Below are 23,741 nucleotides of genomic sequence, written 5' to 3'. Positions count from 1 at the left end.
GTCATACCATATCCCTCAGCTTGCAGAACTTGAGAGGCTTTGATCTTCACACATGGTCACTGATAACAAATCACTGGGAGAAATCTAAGCAAGACATAGGCCAGATTCCTGCATTGTTCAGAAAGTTTGACAAATACAAATGGTGTATTCTAAGAGACAGATAAACACATCAGTTTTCCTCTAGTGGAGAACAGCTATACTAAAGCAGACAGAAAATTCTCCCTGACATTTGGAAAATATGAGTGTCCACAGATGGGAGAAACAGTCTATTGGCAGTATAATTAAACTTCTATATGTTAAATAGGCAAACGACTAAATCCGGGCTGTGTACTACACATATACTCTGTTTTTGTTCGCTAATCATTCTTCTAAAATAGAATATTTGTCTGCTTCTGTTAAAATTTTTATTTCTCTTACCTTTTTGTATAACACAATCTTTTTAAAAAATATTTTATTTATTTGTTTGGCAGAGAGACATAGCGAGAGAGGGTACACAAACAGGGAGAGAGGGAGAGGGAGAAGCAGGCTTCCTGCAGAGCAGGGAGCCCGATGTGGGGCTTGATCTCAGGACCCTGAGATCACAACATGAGCCAAAGTCAACTGCCTAATGACTGAGCCATGCAGGTGCCCCCATCTCGCCATTTCTGCTACCCACCAGACCCTGGCAAGCACCATTCTCCTCTGTTTTCTGAGTTCAACATTTTTGTTTTGCTTGAGTTTATGTCTGGTCTGTCCTCATCTCACCAAGTAAATGTTGCCACTGTTCAAACTGTGAAAACCATCATTCTAGACATCATCAGTGAAGGGATATTTATTAATGTCTTTTGCTGGCTTCTGCTCCAGTTAAATGCATAATATTGGTGAGTTAGAAGGCTTAGTTCAGGACCTTCCATTATTTTTGACCTAAATTTCCTCACTAGGGAGCTCATTTTCTCCCATGGCTTTAAATACAATCTGTAGATATTTTATTTTACTTTTCTTTCCTTCAAAGTTCACATCAAAAACATAAGTGAGTTCCTATGGCTCTACTTTCAAAATATAATCCAAATCAATTTCTTCATTTTAGTTACTCTGTGGCTACCCTAATGCAAGCCACCCATTATCTATCCTTAATTTAAAAAAAAAAGATTTTATTTTTTATTTGACAGAGACACAGCAAGAGAGGGAACACAGTCAGGGAGAGGGGAAGAGGGAGAAACAGGCTTCCTGTCGAGCAGGGAGTCTGATGCAGGGCTCAATCCCAGGACCCTGGGATCATGACCTGAGCTGAAGGCAGACGCTTAACTGACTGAGTTACCCAGGTGCCCCTATCTTTAAGCTTTTAATTGAAGTATAGTTGACATATAATACCATGTTATTTTCAAATATACTACATGTGATCCCACCATTATCTCTAGGCAACTACTGCAGATGACCTCCTAACTGGTCTCTCTGCTTCTATTCTTGCCCTAATAAAGTTTATTCTCTTTATTTTTTCAGATCTTATTTATTTATTTATATGAGTGGGGGAGGAGCAGACTGAGAGAGACAAGCAGACTCCACTGAGCAGATCATGACCTGAGCTGAAAGCAAGTGTTGGGTGCTTAACTGACCGAACCACCTAGGTACCCCACATTTATTCTTGTTATAGGAAGAAATATTTTAAAAAAACAAAATAAAATCAACAAATCATAAGTTGGGTTACATTACCCACCACTTAAATGCCACCAATGGCTTCTTGTTACATTTCAATAAAATCCAAATTTTCTATACTTACCTACAAAGCTCTATAGGATTTGGTCTCTGCCTACTCTGCTGATCTTTTTTCTTCTTTAATTTAATTTTAATTATTTGACAGAGAGAGACATAGTGAGAGCCGGAGCACAAGCAGGGGGAGTGGGAGAGGAAGAAGCAGGCTTCCCACTGAACAGAGAGCCCAATGTAGGACTCAATCCCAGGACCCTGGGATCATGACTTGAGCCAAAGGCAGATGCCTAGTGACTGAGCCACCCAGGTGCCCTGCTGATCTTATTTCTTACCACTTTCCCCTTTGCTCCCTAACTTCAGTCACAGTGGCTTTCTTTCTTTTCCTTAAACATGTTAACCTGTTCCTATCTACATTCACTTGTTTCTCTACCAGAAACTCTCTGACTCTAGATACAGATGACTGCCCTCTTCCAACCAATGTAATATCACTTACCCTCCTTCACTTCCACTCACTATATAGTATTATACCTAGTTTTCTTTTCCTTAGGACACTCTCTGAATTGTCTTATTTATGTCAACATCCTCTAGGAAGTAAGGGTTTTAAATACAGGCATCTTGCTGTTTTCATTCATTCATCCACCCACAAAATCCATAATAGGACCTGGAATTAGGTAGCCCTCAATAGTTAGTTTCAAATGAATTACTGAAAAGTATGTTTGGAAGTCCTGTTGGTCCTTGATCCTCACCTTCTTCAGTGTGTATAAAAGACTGAGACAAGCCATTTTATTGCTATTTACATTTCTAATTATATAACTTTGGTGTGTGTGCACTTAGGTGTCACTAATCATTATTTCCTATCAGGAGTCTCCTGTTCTTTCAGTTCAGCATTCCAAACCATCACCCTCATAAGACTCCAGATTCTAAGTATTGTGGAGCGTTGTGGCAAAATTGCATTGTTCAGGGACACCTGGGTGGCTTGGTCGGTTGGGCATCTGCCTTTGGCTCTGGTCATGAGCCCAGGGTCCTGGAATAGAGCCTCCCATATGGCTTCCTGCTAAGTGGTGAGCCTGCTTTTCCCTCTGTCTCCGCCCCTTCTCCTGCTCGTGCTCTCTCTCTGCCTCTCAAATGAATAAATAAAGTCTTTTTTTTAAATTGCATTGCATATGTAGACTGCACGTGGAATGATTTACTAATGAAGCTATGTTCTCTTGAGTCAGAGAAGGGAAGACTGACTGAGTGCAGGCAATGGAAATTTCCTCCCTCTCTTCTGAAGTCTGGGGGTCAGTTTGTTAAGATCTAGTTTCTTACATGTCTTTGGAAACTCAGACAATCCCTTTCGTCCTGTTTCCTCACTAGGTTGAGACACCTGACTCTTACAATATAATCTTAGCACAGCTCACCCAGCAAGAGTTCCTAGGCATTCAGGGACCCTCCACTTTATTTGAAACTCCCAACCCCATCCTAGTGATCTCTTGAGTTCTCACAGCCAAACTTACTATCACTATGTCCAGGAAGACATTTTGATTTTTATTTTATTCTATTTTATTTTTAAAATTTCAAGTTTTTATTTAAATTCCAATTAGTTGACATATAGGGCAATGTTGGTTTCAGTTGTAGAATTTCATGATTCTTCACTTACATATAACACAAAAAATAAATTCATTTATTATCTCAATACTCACACTCCCTGGAATTCCATATATATATATCCATTGGTTACAGAAGTCTATACTTCCTCTCTGAAGCTGAATGGAAACCTAAGTGTTCAGCTGAACATTCAGTGCACATATACCCTGCTTGACCCTAAACTCTCCAGTTCTCTTCAATTCACAAAAGATGACTCAACAATGTGAAAGTTGTCTAAATTGTAAATTCATATCCAAGTATCTGCATTCTAGAGTTTCACTTCTGTATTCCTCCTCCTCAGCCAAACATAGCAATATCAAGAAGATTGTAAATATTATGAATATTTGCTCAAGACTAAACTTTCTACTCAACAGTTCAGTATCTCCATTAGTCCCTAAAAATCTGCATTAGGAAAGATTTTTAACATTTTCATAGTAAAAATAAAATTATAACAATTATGGAGCATTTGTGTTCAGAATGTTGCCCACATTAGAGAAAAACTTTCTGTGTACAATTTCTCCTATTTTTCCTCTTCCTTGTCCGATAATAAAATTCTTTTCTTTTCGAGACCAGGAAATGATTTTGAATTTAAAAAGAATAGGGAATGGGGCACCTGGGTGGCTCAGTGGGTTAAAGCCTCTGTCTTCTCCTCAGGTCATGATCTCGGGTTACTGGGATCGAGCCCCGCACCGGGCTCTCTACTCAGCGGGAGCCTGCTTCCCTCTCTCTCTGCCTGCCTCTCTGCCTACTTGTGATCTCTGTCTCTCAAATAAAGAAACAAAAAATCTTAAAAAAAATAGGGAAGAATTTGGTGTTTTAACTAAAATTTCTTTAGAGAGATGACTAGTAGCTACTTAGGGAAGTATATATGAGGGTGAGAAAAATCTAGGTATGGATTTAAGAAGTACTAACTCTTACATGTTAATAAGCCCTTTTTTCCCCTGACACTTCTGACATAGAATGTGTGAGTTTTCCACTTCAAGAAATTCTCTAATTCTCTGCATGCACCAACTGAATGCCTTATAATTTAATTCAGTTCTTACACTATCCAGAGTTAAAGCAGATACCAGAGGTTAAGAACTCAGTCCCACAAAGACTACCCCCACTTCAAGTGCCAGTCCCAAGTCCCAAGTTGTCACTCATACTTCTGACCAACTATTAATGAGAGGTTCTAATTACAACCTCCTTGGGTTTGATAATTAGTTGTAACAGCACACCAAACTCTGGAAAACACTTTATTTATAAGTTTATTGTTAAGGATATTATAAAGAATTAAAATAAAATAGGGCACGTATTGCATGGAGCACTGGGTGTGGTGCAAAAACAATGAGTACTGTTACACTGAAAATAAATAAATAAATTAAAAAAAAATAGTGACCAAAAAAAAAAAAAAAGAATTAAAATAAAATAGATGAAAAGGTACATAGAGCAAGGCCCAGAAGGAGCTTCTGTCCTTGTGGAGTTGAGTATGCCATTCTCCTAACATATGATGAGTTTACCAATCTAGAACTCTCTAAATTCCATAATTTTGGGGGCTTTGTGGAGGCTTCATTATATAGGTATGATTGGATAGATCATTGGTAATTGGTGATTAACTAGAAGATTCAACCATCTAATCATTCCTTGGTCTTTCTACAACCAGTCACTTATTTAACCAAGCCAATGAGGAGAATCCCTCGTATGAGTCTGGTAGCAAGAAAGAGCCTTATATACTGTAATATAATAACAGGAGTGATAGCTCATCAGTGTTGCAATATTCTATTGGCTAGAAGCAAGTTGTAGATGCTACTCACCATCAAAGGGAGGGGATCATACAAAAATCACAAATATTAGGAGATGGGGATCATGGAAAGCCAACTTATATTCTGTCTCCCAGGAGAGATTGGGGACACAAAAAAATTACATAAAAGTATTTCATTCAAGTCTTCCTTTCATTTGAGTTAATTTTTGTGTATAGTGTAAGATAGCAAGACCCAGATCCATAAAAGTCCTAGAAGAAAACATGGGTGGTAAGCTCTATGAAATAGATGTTGGCTAGGATGTTTTTAATCTGACCCCAAAAGCAAAAGCAACAAAAACGAAAATAAGTAAGTGCTACTACTAAAAAGCTTCTGCACAGCAAAAGGAAACAATCAGCAAAATAAAATTGTAATCTACTGAATGGGAGAAGATATTTGCAAATCCTATATCTGATTTGGGGTTAATATCCAAAATACATTAAAGAACTCATACAACTCAATAGCAAAAAAGCTCAAACAACCTGATGAAAAAACGAGCAGGAGGTCTAAATAGATATTGTTCCAAATAAGACATGCAAGTGATCAAAAGATACATGAAAAAATACTCAGCATCATTGATCATCAGGGAAATGCAATTCAAAACCATAGTGAGGCACCACTTTGTGTTTATTAGAATGGCTTTTATCAAAAAGATAAGAAATAACAAGTGCTGGTGAGGCATGGAATAAACAGAAACCTCACGCACTGTTGGTAAGAATAGGAACACAAACCTCTAATCAAACCCATTTGAGTCAAGAGCCTAACAGACCAAGTTCCTATATTTATTAAAATATTTTGACTACCAGAAAAGATATACCATATCTACTGAAAATTTAAACTCTAGTGAATCTTAAAAGAATTCTTCTAAGCTGTGTTCATATTTCTACCCACTCTTCATAATAAATAAAATTTTCCAGAAGTGATAAATCCAAACAGGAAAATATGCAATGAAATTGAAATAATTTACCATCTCTACAGAAATAGATATCATTTTTCACCCACAGATACTAAATTTTTTAAACTATGTTTTCCTTCCCACAGGTATCTGTACTAGCATAAAAGCATGAATCTACACATTAATGCATTAAAGACCATATATAATGTATTTCAAGATTAATAGGTGGTAAATGATGTACACCAATACACATTTATCAATGTCCCTTAGAGTGCTTAAGTCCCAGATGAGTAGGCTTAGAAAACAAACCTTTAATGTAAAAGGTGATGCAAATATTTAATCAAGGTTATCTTGTGTTCTTTCCCATCAGTTATTCCTTCTTTGCATATCTGAGAGTAGAGGTGGCAATTATGCCACCTAAACACTGCTCTGATTTATTTCCTCCTCCCCATCTTGGTTATCGCATCTAGGCTATGATCATTGTCCACCACATTTTATCTTTCCACTTTGTAGGCCCTGCTTTGCACAAACATGAATGTGATTTTCTCACTAAAAACCTTCAGTAGCATCTCATTACCTACAAGGGAAAACCCAAACTACTTGGCATGACATAAAGACTCTTCCCTTATCTGACCTCAACTTGCCTTTCAGTTTTGCCTTGTTGCTTTCTGTCTAACCCCACAGAACTCCATCCTCTCATCTCTAAACACATGGTATTTTTCCACGATTCTTTCTCTTTTAAAAAATATACCTTTCATATAAGTTGTTCATGAAGCCAGGTCTCTTCTCGTTCTTTTGATGTTGCTCTCTTATACCTCTGGCAAGAACAGGCTGAAATGTCTACTGCCTTGTTGACAAGAGGTGGCTTTTTCACCTTTCCCAAGTATTAAAAAGAGCCTTCTTATCGCACTTAAATAAGACACACATGATTGAACTATAGTGTAATTACTTGTCAGTCTCCTAACTAGACTGTGAACTGTTCAAAATCAGGGACTTTATCTTATTTTTCTTTTATTCCAACTACTTTTTGTGGTGTCTGTTCCACGGTTGTGAAGGCTCTATAATTGTATATTAAATTAATATTTTGTTCTGTCCATATTTCAGGTTGATTGGTACTATACTTAAAAATTCATTAACTGTACCCTTACCATGCCTAAGACACTGTTTAAACACCAGGAATAATCTCATAGTCTAAATGCAAAGAGATAAAATATAAATATAAGCCAAAAAAACTGCAGTATATTCAGTGCTGGGCTAGAGATATTTATTAAATATTTGTAAATGTTTGCATGATAACATAGAATAATAAGTGATTAATTATGATTAAAGAATTTGAAAAATAAATCACTAATGTGTTGGCATCCAGGCTGTGTCTTAAAAGATACATCAACAAATTTGAAGTGTGGGGGTGGAGAATCAAACATATATAAACATGGAAGAAGTGGGAGTTTAGGGCAAAAGGGATGGAGATGGGACATTTAACTAACATAATTCTTAAAGGAAAGTGTGACTTCAGTTACGTAAGAGGAAAGCATGGAAGGGAGTGGGAATTGTACCAAGTTGCCAACGGGAAAATTTCATAGTCTACCAATTTGACTTTCATTTAGTAACCATTCCCTTTTTTAAGCCCATATTAAGCTTCCAAACAACAAAAAGAGTAGTTTCATGCTTCCATTTAAAATGACAAATTTCTTCCTATACAAACCACAATGAACTTAACTTCTTCCCCCAAAATGAAAACATGAAGTCCCAAAACACAGTATTCAGATCTGTATGATGTTATTTCCTCTTTTAATTGGTTACAATCCTGAATATTTTATAATCCAGACACTAAATTATTAAATTAACTACATCAGTGCTCCTTATGAAAATACTGAGTTAAATGAAGAGGGAAAACACAAACATAACGAATACATACATAACAAAGAAAGGAAGAAATCATGTATAGTTGTGATAGTCCTCATATCTATAACTGGATAGGAGACCACAGATGATATTAATTCCAACCCTTGGACCTATGAGCTCTTGGTAGAGCCCAGAGTTGCATTAATGGCAACCACACATTCTGTGAATATATCATTAGGTGTAGGGCAGGGTTTATCAGTCTAAACACTGTTGACATTGTGGACTGGATTCTTCTCCATTGTAAGAGCTGTACTATATGTTGAAGAAAGTTTAGCAGCATCCCTGCCCTCTACCTTACACACCAGTAACTCTCTCAGAGTCATGAAAATAAAAAAAAAAAGGCTGCAGGCATTACCAGATGTCTTTGGGGGCAGTGGGGAGGAAGCAAAATCACACCCAATTGAAAATACCGTGTAGAATGATAAAAACCACTCCCTTCCCGCTCCTTGTTTCCTGAACCTATACACACTGCCATTGTCTCAAAACATACATCAAAACTTTAAAGGGCAGTTCAGCCTCCTTGCATCGTCTGTCACCCAGGTAGAGACATGACTGAGCCATTACTAGGCTATTCCACCATCTCATCAAGCCAACTGATGACATGTGATATGGTGACGTCTGTGACTCTCATGAGCGCTAGACTCTTCCTTACCTCCTTCACTGCAAAAGAAGTTCATTTCTGAGAAAGTTGTGTAGGATACTACAATGGCAAATAAGGCATAAAGTAACTCCACAGGTGGTGATACTGATAGAAGCAGTGCAGGTAGGGAATGCAAATTTATATCCACAGTAAGTTTCTGTTCAAGAACAAATTGTCACTGGTGCTTCTCTGTCATCAACCCACCACCAACCTGTTGGCTTATTCTCTGAGGAATGCAAATAAGGAGAGGGCTCCATAATGGTCTCTACTCTTCACAGATTGGACACTCAGCTGGTGGTTTGATAGCCAGATGTACCATCAGGTCTCCCTCACAACCTCAGACTCTCCCTCACAACCTCACAACCTCAGCAGATCATAATGCTTTCTGCACCTGGAAACATTCTAGTTGATTCCAGTAGGAGAGCAGGCACTCTAGGAAGTTGGGAGAAGGGCTAGAGTTCTGACAATCTATTTCTGTCCCTCTTTTCAAGGCCCAGTCACAAGTTGACTTGTTTCCCAATCCCTTACCTTTGTTTTCATTACTTTGACATTGTAAAAAGAATTAAGGATTTGTAATTTGTTTAGACCTATGGCAGACTGACTTCCAGAAGTCCAAGATCACAGGTCAAAAGAGCTTCAATATTCCACAAGATAAGTAGTTCAAGATATAATAGCCTACAACTCTAAACAGCTCAAATGTTTTTTGTCCAGTGAATGGAAACAAAATAGGTTATCCTGATACAATGGAAAACTATGCACCAAGTAAAAGGAGCAAACTGTTGATACACATAATAAAATGGATAGCATCTCAAAATTATTTTGCTAAGAGGAAAGAATCCAGAAACAAAACTACACATACTCTATGATGTCATCTATTTGAAATTCCAGAATTGGCAAAACTAATCTATAGATGGCAGAAACCAGATGAGTGGTTGATTGCTATCCTTGGGGATGGAACAGATAAATGCATGAAGAGTGAGAGATTTCTTTGGGATGACGGATCTTGATTAGGGTTGTGCTTACATGGATAAATGTATTTTTCAAAATTCTTTAGTCTCTACCCTAAAAATAATATATTTTTAATATAAATTTGCCTCAGTTGAATTGGTTTATAGAGGAAAAAATCTTGAAATCAGGCAACGTAATGCCCCCAGTTTTGTTTTTCTTTTTCAACATTTCCTTAGCAATTTGGGGTCTCTTCTGGTTCCATACAAATTTTAGGATTGTTTGTTCCAGCTCTTTGAAAAATGCCAGTGGAATTTTGATCAGGATGGCATTGACAGTATAGATTGCTCTACACAGTATAGACATTTTAACAATGTTTATTCTTCTGATACATGAGCATGGAATGCTCTTCCATCTTTTTATGTCTTCTTCAGTTTCTTTCAGGAGTGTTCTGTAGTTCCTGGAGTACAGATCCTTTCCCTCTTTGGTTAGGTTTATTCCCAGGTATCTTATGGTTCTTGGTGTTATAGTAAATGGAATCAATTCTCTCATTTCCCTTTCTACAATTTCATTGTTAGAAATTAAAATATAAGAAATCAACTGATTTCTGTACATTGATTTTGTATCCTGCCACATTACTGAATTGCTGTATGAGTTCTAGCTGTTTGGGGGTGGAGTATTTTGGGTTTTCCATATAAAGTATCATGTCATCTGTGGAGAGAGAGTTTGACTTCTTCTTTGCCAATTTGAATACCTTTTATTTCTTTTTGTTGTATTATTGCTGTTTCTAGGACTTCTAGTACTATATTGAACAACAGTGGCAAGAGTGTGCATCCTTGTCATGCTCCTGATCTCAGAGGGAAGGCTGTCAGCTGTTCCCATTGAGATTGATATTCACTGTGTGTTTTTCATAGATAGACTTTATGAAGTTGAGGAATGTTCCCTCTATCCCTATGTTTTGAATCATTTTAATCAGGAACAGATGCTGTATCTTGTCAAATGCTTTTTCTGCATCAATTGAGAGGACCATGTGGTTCTTCTCTCTTCTCCTATTGATTTGTTCTGTCACATTGATTGATTTGTGAATGTTGAACCACTTTTGCATCCCAGAGATAAATCCACCTAGTCATGGTGGATAATCTTTTTAATGTACTGTTGGATCCTATTAGTTAGGATCTTGTTGAGAATCTTGGCATCCATATTCATCAGGGATATTGGTCTGAAATGCACAAAAACAGATACATAGACCAGTGGGACAGAATAGAGAGCCCAGATATGGGCCCTCAACTTTATGACCAAATAATCTTTGACAAAGCAGGAAAAAATATACAGTGGAAAAACTACAGTCTTGGGCGCCTGGGTGGATCAGTGGGTTAAGCCTCTGCCTTCGGCTCAGGTCATGATCTCAGGGTCCTGGGATCGAGTCCTGCATCGGGCCTTCTGCTCGGCAGGGAGACTGCTTCCTCCTCTCTCTTTCTGCCTGTCTCTCTACCTACTTGTGATCTCTTTCTGTCAAATAAATAAATAAAATCTTAAAAAAAAAAGACAGTCTTTTCAATAAATGATGCTGGGAAAATTGAACAGCTATGTGTAGAAGAATGAAACTCTACCATTCTCTTATGCCATACACAAAGATAAACTCGAAATGCATAAAAGACCTCAATTTGAAACAAGACTCTATCAAACTCCTAGAGGAGGGGCGCCTGGGTGGCTCAGTGGATTAAGCCACTGCCTTCGGCTCAGGTCATGATCTCAGGGTCCCGGGATTGAGCCCCGCATCAGGCTCTCTGCTCCGCGGGGAGGCTGCTTCCTCCTCTCTCTCTGCCTGCCTCTCTGCCTACTTGTGATCTCTCTGTCAAATAAATAAAATCTTAAAAAAAAAAAAAGCTCCTAGAGGAAAACATAGTCAGCAACCTCTTCGACAGTGGCCACAGCAACATCTTTCAAGATATGTCTCCAAAGGCAAAGGAAACAAAAGTGAAAAATGAACTTCTGGGACTTCATCAAGATCAAAAGCTTCTGCACAGTAAAGGAAACAGTCAACAAAACAAAGAGTCAACCCACAGAATGGGAGAAGACATTTGCAAATGATACTACAAAGGGCTGATATCCAAGATCTCTAAAGAATTCCTCAAACTCAACACACACAAAACAGATAATCACGTCAAAAATTGGGCAGAAGACATGAACAGACACTTCTCCAAAGAGGACATGCAAATGGCTAACAGACACATGAAAAAATGTTCATCATCATGAACCACCAAATCAAAACCACATTGAAAAACCAACTTACATCAGTTATAATGCCCAAAATTAACATGACAGAAAACAACATGTGTTGGAGAGAATGTGGAGAAAGGGGAACCCTCTTACACTGTTGGTGGGAATGCAAGTTGGTGCAGCCACTTTGGAAAACTGTGGAGATTCCTTAAAGAAATTAAAAATGGAGCTTCCCTATGACCCTGCAATTGCACTACTGGGCATTTACTTCAAAGATACAGATGTAGTGAAAAGAAGAGCCATCTGTACCCCAATGTTCATAGCAGCAATGGCCACAGTTACCAACCTGTGGAAAGAACCAAGATGACCTTCAATGGACAAATGGATAAAGAAGATATGGTCCATATATAGAATGGAATATTATGCCTCCATCAGAAAGGACAAATACCCAACTTTTGTATCAACATGGATGGGACTGGAAGAGATTATGTTGCATGAAATAAGTCAAGCAGAGAGAGTCAATTAACATATGGTTTCACTTACTTGTCGAGCATAAGGAATAACACAGAGAACATTGGGAGATGGAGACACGAAGTGATTTGGGGGAACCTGTAAGGGGAGACAAACCATGAGAGACTGTGGATTCTGAGAAACAAACTGAGGACTTTGGAGGGGAGAGGGGTGGGGTTTGGGTAAACTAGGTGGTGGGTATTATGGAGGGCACGTATTGCATGGAGCACTGGGTGTGGTGCATAAACAATGAAATCTGGAACACTGAAAAGAAATAAAATTTTTTAAAAAGATATGTTTAATTTTGAAAACTAAAAAAGAGAGAGAGAGAAATACAGAAGGAAGAGCAGGTTTCAGAGGTGAAGGTAATGAACTCATGTTTTTCAAACATCCCAGTAGGCAGTTGAAAAAAATTACTTCAGGTTCCTAGAAATGCACTGGGCAGAAATTATAGTATAGAGTCTTATCCATTTAAAGCAGTGATTCTCAACCACAGCTGAATGTTAGAGCCATCAGGGAGAAGTTGGGTATGCTAATAAGTGGGTCTTTCCCCCAAGAAATTCTAATTTAATTGGTTTGGAATGAAGCATAGAATGTAGTATTTTTTTTTTTTTAAGCATCTAGGTGTTCATCAAGTGCAGTCAGGCTTAGATACTGTATAAAGAGTTATTGAAATTATGGATATAGACAAGACTCTTTCAGAAAACTCATAAAATGAGAAGGAATAAATATCATAGACTAGGGGATATTAATGTTTAAAAGGTTAAAATTTTAAAAAGTAAGGAATCTTTGGAAAAAGTCCTCCGATGGTATGCTTATCAATAAAGACAATTAGAAGTTAATAAAATAATGCTGTGAATAATTTTATGCAAATCTGACAACTTAGAAAAAAGGGGCCAATTTTGAAAAATGCAGCTCACCAAACCAACACAGGAAGAAACTAATTTATATTTATTACAGAAATTTAATTTCTTATCAAAAGTCTCAGAAAAGAGAACTCCAGGCCCAGATGGTTTCAGTGGTGAATTATATACAAAACATTCAAGAAAGAAATAGCTAATCTTGCCCAGATGATTTAGAGGAATAAATGTTCAGTTCATTCTGTGAGACCAATATAACAGTAAATGCCAAAATCTGATAGATATTATTTAAAAACAGAAAAATATTAAATACCATTAGGCCTCATGTAAATAGATGAAAAAATACTTACAGAATATTAGCAGATCAGGGCTCCTGGGAGGCTCATTCGCTTAAGCATCTGCCTCCAGCTCAGGTCACAATGCCAGGGTCCTAGGATTGAGCCCTATGTTGAGCTCCCTGCTCAGTGGGGAGTCTGCTTCTCCCTCTCCCTCTGTCCTTCTGTCTGCTCTCTCTCTCAAATAAATAAAATCTTAAACAAATATATAATAAAATATTAACAGATCAAATCCAACAGTATTTAATTCGTAGTGAACTGCTCTTGAACATGGGGACTGACTGGCACACAAGAACTACATGGGAGGGCAGACACATCTTCACAGAATAAAGATAGACATATGGAAAAGACAAGAAACAAACAAACAAAAATAGCAAGTGTCAACTACAAATGGTTTAATTTCTGATTATTTCTAATGTATTATTTCTAATACCTATTTTTGCTAGGGGCAATTCACCCTGATTTTAGAGAGGTTCTTTTTCTCTTGAGAAAATGAATGTACCTCCCTGAAAATCAGTGGAAAGGTGTCTAAGACAGAGAGAGAAATATGTCTTACTTAAAGGACTCCTTTAAGTACCACTTTAGAGAGTGGTGCAAAAAGGATCTGTATCTCCTAATCTTCATTCCATCACACTCCTTGAGTTAAGATAATTAAACTTTCAAAAATTAGTTCCAATTTCTAAATCTTGCTCACCCTTCACCATTAACATGCACTTAGTATACTCCTTACAAATCTGGTCATTATGACCTAATTACTACACGGTGTCTTGCTTCTATACAGGACACATGTGGATGATTTATATCATCTCTGTGAGATGTAATCATCATAAAAACTTTCTTACCAATAGAACCTATTACTTGTCTCTACTTTAAAAAACATACCATAATCATGACATCTAAATATAGCAATATATAGCCAATTAAGCCTATTCTAAGTGGAATGTGTGAAGCTTCAAGAAATATGCACTTTTATGTCATTTTGGTAGCACTTCAGGACTTACATCTTGTGATCTGGCATCCACCTCCTTATTTATCCTTTGCATTCTTGGCTGGTACCATAGAAATTTAAATGAAAACAACCATTTATGTGCTGAGTTTCTGTCAGGTTTAATCGAATAACAAAATTGCCTAGTAGGAACTTCTTTTTGTATCAGTCTTCATTCTTATCCACAGACTGAAAAGAAAACTGAAAAAAAGGAAAAGGCAATGAGACCCTGAAGAGAGCACTTGGCTGGTCAAGGCTTACCGCCTTAACATAACCTATGGAAAGGAAGACAGAACCACTCTACGTTATGCTAGTTTATTCCATAGCTCAGGGGAAGTAGCTCTTTTAGCTTCAGTATCAAAATGGAGCTAGAAAGTATTTTAGAGTGCTACTCCCTTGGAAAGAGAAGGCTGGGGTGATGGGGGAAGGTGATGGAGAGGCAGGTGGCAGGGGGACTAGTGACAGGGAGGGAAGAGAAAGGAAAAAGAGACATAAAGGATAAAATGATGAAGAAATAAAAACAACTAGCTGCTCTCTAGAATCTAGTGCTAGAAGGCAACAGTCATGGTAGGCTGGAGAAAGGGGTAATAAAGAGGAACCCTCGAATCTCTGTGGCTTGATGTCACATGCAAGCCACATGCTTCTTGCCTATCAGGGCCCCAGGCTGGTGTCGCAGCTATTGTCTGGAATGCTACTAGTTTTGTACCAGAGTAGCACATGCGCATCTGCTCTTAGTCTTCTCCAGGAAGTGACACATCTCACTTGAGCGAATGCTCTTGGCTAAAACAAAAACCACGGCCATGCATGTTTTCAAGGTGGTGGGGAAACACTATTCTGACAGTACGCCTTGTAGGAGAATCACAAATATTGGGTCAAGTAACAATCATACAGAATATTATTATTGGACCTACTGGGTAGTGAAGTGATACCAGGCAGACCACAGAGTGTTCCACTGATTACTTGGTATCCAATCTCCCTTATTCCCCATCAGTGAATAGTGGTTTCATTTAGACGATAATCTCAACACCTACACTGCACATTTTTCGTTTTCCTTTGTAGATAGGCGTAGCTATTGGAACAGTTCTGGTTAACAGGACCTAGAAGTCATCACATGGGCTTTTAGAAATACTTTGTAAAATAGGCACAGGCTTAGCCAGCTCATGCTTTTCTTCCTTCCTTCTGGAAAACAATTGTGATGTCTGGAGAATAGGGGAAAGAGACATCTTGCAACCATGAGAACAAGAGTAAGCCTGGGACACTTGTGGGAATGCAGTACTAATGTAACTTACTCTGATTACCAACTTTCAAATTCCTCATTGTGCGAGAGAAAAAAAAATAAAAATAATTTTTTAAAACTGTATTTTGTTCAGCCTCTTTTAGCACTTTATTTCATATACATGGCAGAAACTTTTTCTTAACAAAAAGATTTTATGTATTTATTTGAGAGAGAGAACACAAGGTGGGGGGAAGGGCAGAGGGAGAGGGACAAGCAGACTCCCCTTTGAGCATGGGGCTGGATCTCCAGCTCTCAGCAGATCCCTGGATCTCAGTAGATCATGACCCAAGGGAAAATCAGAAGCTTAACCAACTGAGGCACCCAGGCACACCTGCTGAACCTATTTCTAAGTGATCTGAAATTTGAAACCAAGAGTGTGATAAAACACATAACAGATTCTGAAGTACAGAACTGACTTGGTGAAGACCTCACAGTAATTCCCCCCATTGTTATTACCCTAAATCTTGTTCAGCACTAGGACAACAAAACGATTTTTTTCCCCTCCAGTGAATACCTAGAATCACTTTCCATACTGTTCATTCAGTCTTTTTTGTTGTTGTTTCTTTTTTTCCTCTTGCTTTTTAAAAAAAAAAATTATTTATTTATCTATTTTAGAGAAAGAGAGTGAGAGAGAGAGATTGCAGGAGCCAGGGGAGGAGCAGAGAAGCAGGCCCCCTGCTGAGCAAGGAGCCCCAAGAGGGACCCAATTCCAGAACTCTGGGATCATCACCTGACTGAAGGTGGATGCTAACAGGACTTAACTACCCAGGCACCCTGTTTTTCTGTTTCTATGTCATGAATTACAGTGGAAAACTTGAGCACAGCAACAGCTTTTGACTATATTAGTTCTGAGATGTTCTCCTAGCATTGATTGACTTTATCAAGCATAAGGGTTATCAACAAATTTCAGCTGTTTACCCTTTAAACAACTTTCCCTCTTAGGACCTCATAATGTCCATGCTGTTTCCATTTACACTGCCCCAGGATATACCCTACACTCCCTAAAAGCCCATAGTTTGCTTTCAGTTCATACATAAGACAGGCACATTAATGACATTAGGTGATTCTAGAGGTGGAAGCAAATTCTCAAGACTAGAGGGGATGAAGTGAGAAAGGAGGGACAAGTAGGTAGGGAGTTCTATTTCTTGAGTCACCGTTGGGAGAATCACACAGTGAAAGTGGAAATTGACAGCTTTTGTGTATTAAACTTTTTGGAGATGTCTCCAGGAATTTTTAAAAAAGATTTTATCTTAATTTATTTATTTGAGAGTGAGCAAGAGAGAGAAAGCACCAGCCAGAGGGAGGGACAGAGAGAGAAGCAGACTCCCTGCTGAACAGGGAGCCTGATTCCATCCAAGGACTACGGGATCATGACCTAAGCTGAAGGCAGAGGTTTAACCAACTGAGTCATCCAGGTGCCCTGTCTCTGAGATTTTCTTACAATCATAAAAATCATGCCATATCTTGGCCTTTTGATAGGTTTTCTTTTTTCTTTTTTTTTTAAGATTTTATTTATTTATTTGACAGACAGAGACCACAAGTAGGCAGAGAGACAGACAGAGGAGGAAGCAGGCTCCCCGCTGAGCAGAGAGCCCGATGTGGGGCTCAATCCCAGGACCGTGGGATCATGACCTGAGCTGAAGGCAGAGGCTTTAACCCACTGAGCCACCCAGGCGCCCCTGATAGGTTTTCTTAATAAAAATCCTCTTTAGATATATTGACTACAGTAATCAGGCTTCCTTTCCCGTTTGTTATTCCTCTCTTATTGCTAATAGAATGCTCCACAGAGTAATGAAGAAAATGGAATGAAATGACTCTAGATTGAACCACAGTTTCGGGAAAATGAAGAAAAAAAATGACCAGGAACTAGCTGAGTTCAGGTTTTTTCTGGGGAAAAAAGAGAGAAGTGCATGCATTTCTCTAATCCTTTAATAAATTATACAATCTTTGATATGTGTGTGTTATGGAATGACAGGTCCATTAAGAGAAGTTCTATTAAAAATAAGAAAAAAGTTATCAGTAAAAGAAAAATGTTGACTTAAAGTTGCCTCAGGGAAGGAGATAAAGAACACTCCTCGGGTGTTTTGGCACACATCCTTCCACAAAAAGATGCTCCACAATCACACCACTTCTAGAAAGATAACATTTCCTTAAATTTCCTCCGTACACTATGGCAGACTTCTGTTTACACAACAATAGTATACTTCTTATTTTTTTCCCTTAAAAGTAATTTGAAGTTCTTCAAATATTTTCAGAATTACATTTTTAAAAGTATTGGTATCGAGCAAGAAAGTAATATATATACGGGGGCAAACAAATGCACACACACGGCGCCAAAACCTAACCAAACTACAAAGGGAAAGCAGACTTCCATGCAGAAGCAAGTGCGTAAGCCAGGTGCCATCCTGAGGGTATTTTCTGAAGCTCAAGACGACAAATTTTTATTGTGACAGCAAACGGAGATAGAGATTAGGTTCTGCATACAGTAGGCAGACCAATGGGTAACTCCATCCTTTAAGAAGGAATTTCAACGTTCACAAGCTAATGAGAAGTAATCTCATTTTGCAGAAAGAGACGGTGAGAAAAATTAGCTAGGAACAAATATCATGCTAGACAAAGGGGAAAAAGATATTCTAGAATCTGAAGCCATTATGCAGTCTTCATGTTGAATTTTCAGGCCGCAAATGTGACAGAAAAAAAAAAAAAAAACCTCAATGAAGTAACCTCAATGAAGTAATTCTAAATAACCCTAAATAAATGATTCTAGGATTATAGCACTTCCGGACAACTGGAAGAAAGAATAAGTAAATTTCTTTGTAGGAAGGTATTTTCATCCTAACCCTCAAAAGATTGCACAGAGCGAATTCCAGCCACCATCCACTTTGCAATATAAAACTAACACCTAGTTCCTTGCTAGAATATTGGTAAGGCAATGAAGACTAAGGGGCCAAGATTCCAGAAAGAAGGGAAGTTCACAGTAGTTATCTCAACACATAGTGTTGCTTTCCTCCTGAAGTCAACATTACATAGATATATCTCTATCTCTATCTCTATCTCTATCTCTATCTATCTATATATACATATATATTAGAAGTTAAGTAAAGCTTTTGACAGTCACACATTACTGGGGCCAAAGAAGCTGAACACTGGCTTTCAGAGACACGACAAAAAAATAATTTGTAACAGTAAGAGTGGAACGGAATTGACAAGACTTGAAAAGACTGAAGCTTTTCATGGGGCCGCTGAGTGGCTCAGTTAAGTGTTTGCCTTCGGCTCAGGTCATGATCCCAGGGTCCTAGATGTTGGGCTCCCTGCTTCTCCCTCTCCAGCCTGCTTCTCCCCCTGCTTGTGCTCTCCTTCTCCGTCAAATAAATAAACTAAATCTTTAAAAAAAAAAAAAGACCGAAGCTTCTCTTTCAAACAGGTCAATCCCATATTATATTGAATTCTGCCCCTAGTTTCATGGGGCAGAATCTAATATAATTAATTTTAATGACAAAAAAAGCGAATCTTCTCTGGAGGACAATGAGATCATAGGGCATCTCAAATTAACTCTACAGTTTTTCACACACGATGTCTAACATTCAAAAAAAGAAAGAAGGCATTGAAAAAGGTAAAATTTGAACAGCAACCAAAAGAAAAGGAGCAAGTATAAATAGATTCACAAGATATCTGGGGGAAATAACCGCAAGGAAGAATAAAGAGCAACAAAAAGAATAAATATGTGGGTCAGCTTAAAGGAATATCAACCAGCACATCACTAGGTATTCTACGGAAGACCTTCTGACAAGTAACTATCCTGGGGCAGAACGAGAGGTTTTGCAGACTTGTGTGGGTTTGGGGGAAAGATAACAACCACCTCCCACCCCTATCCAGTAATAACTGAAAGCAAGGTGACATTTCTTAGATGACAGGATTTCCTCAGTGACATTTATGAAGCACATCTGTCAGAATCTCTTGGAAAAGGAGTCCCATCCACACAAACTGAAGCAAAACTTGTGGGCCTGAGTCCCGGGTAACTGTATTTCATGGACCAGATAATTCTGGGGCCGAGTGGCGTTTCCTACAAAACGCTACTGAAGAGAGGTGGGTCCTTCTCTTTCCAGCATGAGTTATTCTCTTTTACATAACTTAACCGGAAATGGAAACGTTCTTATCACCCTTCGTTTGAAGATTCTTTGAACTTTGGAAATTCAGTGCTTTCTCACTGTTGTAGCTCCTTTACCCCTTGCAAGGCTGCATGCTGAGACCTGCACCAAGAAGGCGAGAGGAACAAGATCCAATTCTAGTTTCAGAGATTTTAGAATCCAGGTGAGGTCACAGAAACAACTAGGATTTGGCCATTTTGGTCAAAGGTTCTGAGGTTGGCAACAAAATCACATTATCCTATTCTTTGAGAACTGCCTTCTAGTTCAAAAGGGGTTGATTTCCATCAGACATGTTTCTAGTCATGAGTCTCTCTCACTTGCTATGGTGCACTAAACCAAGAGTAATCACATAGCCTGTCGTGGGCACATTGATTTCTATAAGCTCTAAATTTGAAATCATAATGACAGCAAGTTAACGTGGGTGGGTGGTCAGAACTATGATTTGTCAATTCTGCAGCTGTGGGGTGGTCAAATTCAATCATGTCACTCATGTAAGTGTCTGATCTAAAGAGCAAAAGTATGATGCCTCCTTTGCCATGTTTTCCCATAGACAAAGGCAAGAACTTCTGCAAATCTGTACTCCCTCTAGTCTCTCCATTCTCCCTCCACCAAATATTGGCGTTCAAGTAGAAGAGCAGTAGTTAATAATAGTACTGTATGGAAATAACTACCTGGGTATAAACCTCAGCTCCACAGTTCATAGATCTGTGACTTTGAACATATCAATTCATTCTTTAGGTCTTACTTTTCTCATCTGTAAAATGGGGATAATAGTATTACCTACCTCAAAACATTGTCATAAGAGTTAAATTAATATTTGTAAGTCAGCTACTGCCTGATAACTAATAACTACTGAACAAGTAGCATTGTATTAAATAAACAAACATTAATATTGGAAGTTGTCTTGAATTTTGAATGAAAATTTCCATAGCTAAATACTTGTCCTTGCCAATGACCTTTTGTCATTGTTAATGCTAATAGTGATAATTATTATTAAGTCTTTTACCTATTCTTACTTCCCATAGCCCATAACTTTCTCCTAAATTCCTACCCTTCTTAGTGGAATTCATCCTCTGAGATTTCTTACAAAGAGTATTTATGTGTGGTATACATACTTAATAGTTTAGTTATATTTTTTCAGCCAATTAGACCATGAGTATACTATCCTCTCTTCTAAGGATTATTCTGCATTGCTGATACCAGGAACCTCATTTTCCAGAACCCTCTTCCCCACATAGCTTTAGGCCAGAGCTTGCCAAGGAGAACTTGCACAGTATTTGGAAAATGAACTGGAGAAGAGGTTTTCATTCCAGGGAGGTTGCGGCAGCCAAATACCATGGCTTCAAAGATTTCTTCACAAGTTACTACTTGACTCTACAGACCAAGACCCAAACCTTGAGGCAGCAATTGCTGGAATTTTTAGGCGAACTTGAGAGACTGGGAGACTCATTTCAGCACCTCAGAGTGAAGTCCTCAGTGACTCCTTGACCTCCCACTTCAACTCTTCCCTCACCCAGCTTTTTATATACTCATATTGGTCTAATTTCATTAAAGAAAAAAAAAAACCTTTATTACAATAATAAAATAATTCCATTTTACTGACCAAAACAAGACCGATAAAAATGTCTAAAAATTAAAAACTAGTTAAGAATATTCTTCTGCTTATAAAAGTTATCTTAAAAAATTATATAAATATGCTTAAACAAATATATAGACTTAAATACATTTATTTTGAGGTCTGAAGTAAGATAATGATGCCCCTTATCACCACTACCATTTAACAGAACTGGCCAGGAAATTAAATGACTTATAAGGGATAGAGGTGAAGAGATAAAGTATCCATTACTTATAATATAAAAACATTTACTAATAATGAAAAATAATTAGCCAACAATATAAATACTATATATTATTTACAAAAAATAATAGTATTTCTCAGTACTACCAATAACCAATGATAAAATGAAACTTAAAATAATCTACCATTTGAATAGCAACCACTCACCCTTCAGAAATTAAAGTACAATTGAAAAGAATGCTGTTTAAATAGTGTGGCATCCCAGGGAGTAACAAGAAGTAAACCAGTATCTGGAAGTATTTTCTGGTTGTCCATCACGTGGCCTTAAATCCAACAACACATATTTTAGGAATTGCTATAGCAACAACTGGCTTCTAGGTATCGCTGTAGCAGAGAACAACCCCAAACCCTCATTGTCTTACAGCAATAAATATTCATTAGTCGAACGTATTATATGAGAGTTCCAGCAGGCTGTGGCTCTTCTGAGCAATGCTAGATTTCACGTGTCTTTGTAGATCAAGTGTCAGACTGAAGAAATAGTCACTGAGACCTGCCTTTCTCATGGCAAAGAGCAGAAATTGGAGGAGGCTGACCTAAAGGGCAAAGGTTCATTTCAGGTGTCTGCTTGGACGTTATATAAATCACATCCACTCACTTGCCTTTAGCCACACAGAACTGCCAGAACAGGGAAGTATACTCCACCTACAGGAAGGCACGGCAAGTGCAGGGAAGGAACAGGTGCACTGAAGAACGATCACCCTATGTGTGTGAAATGATAAGCACCTTGTCTAGAACAGGAAGCATTAAATAAATTTTAGCTCTTATTTTTATTTTTATTTCATTGAATTTTATTTTGTTGAGTGAACGAGAACCCTGAGGAATATTTTATTACAAGAAAATGATGGCTCAGGGTAACCGAGTAACTGGCTGTAGGTTTTGAAATGGTAGCACCAAGATTTAAATCCGGGTATCCTGATACCGTAGAAAATGCATTTTCCACAACCATACAGTGTGGTCATATGGAAGCAGATCACAGAGCTGACAGTGTCCTGTTGGACGAACTCTGGCTGTGAACCGGAAAAGCCCCAGTAGCTTCATCAAGCTTCTGTGGTGCATTTTCTGTAGGTCATTGCTCATCCAAGTATATAAGTCCACCCCTCAAGCATAATTTTCTCATTTCTTCCATAGTGCTAGCAGAAAACCTGACAGGTAATTAGTGAAGCTTCCTTATGTGGAAAATACAGGGAATAAAGTCATTCATTGGTACTTTTGATCTACTTCACTTTTCATACCGGGGCAGCTTTTACTAATCTGTCAAGTCAACCATTATCTGCTTGTCAAGAATGTTCTCATGGCAAAATATTAAATTAACATTCTAGTTTAACATATTTATCAAGCTGGAGAGTATGCTCAGAGTAAATTTGCATTCTAGGGCCTTTCACATCAGCTCCTAATAAAATCTCGATTATAGTTAAGCAAACGAATGATACAAATATATAAAATCCCAAGTTCATGCTCGTTTTCTTCAGTAAGATTCTCTTCGCAGGGTCTCATGAAGATTAAGTGTTAGGGACTGAATGTTTGTATACCTACAAAATACACATTGAAACCCTGGCCCCTGATGTGATGGTATTTGGAAATGGGGACTTTGGGAGATAATTATGGTTAGATGAGGTCATAAGGGTGGGGTTCTAATGATGGAATTAGTGCCCATATAGAAGAGACATCATTTTATGTTTATTAAAAAAAAAATTTGGAAGGGGAGGCGAACCATAAGAGACTATGGACTCTGAAAAACAACCTGAGGGTTTTGAAGGGTCAGGGGTGGGAGGTTGGGGAAACAGGTGGTGGGTAATGGGGAGGGCACGTTTTGCATGGAGCACTGGGTGTTGTGCAAAAAGAATGAATACTGTTATGCTGAAAAAATAAATAAAATGAAAAAAAAAAGAAGAGACATCAGAGAGCTTGTTCTTTCTCCCCATGTACACCCAAGGAAGAGGTCATGGGAGCACATAGCAACATGGCAGCAGTCTGCAAACCAGGAAGAGAACTCTTCCCAAAACCCAGCCATGGTGGCACCCTGATCTCCAGTCTCCAGAACATGAGAAAATACATTTCTGTTGTTCCAGCTATT

This window comes from Meles meles, chromosome 2, assembly GCF_922984935.1.
Source record: "Meles meles chromosome 2, mMelMel3.1 paternal haplotype, whole genome shotgun sequence".
Classification (NCBI taxonomy): Eukaryota; Metazoa; Chordata; class Mammalia; order Carnivora; family Mustelidae; genus Meles; species Meles meles.
The sequence above is the reverse complement of the archived record's forward strand: the minus strand, read 5'-3'. Positions refer to the sequence as shown.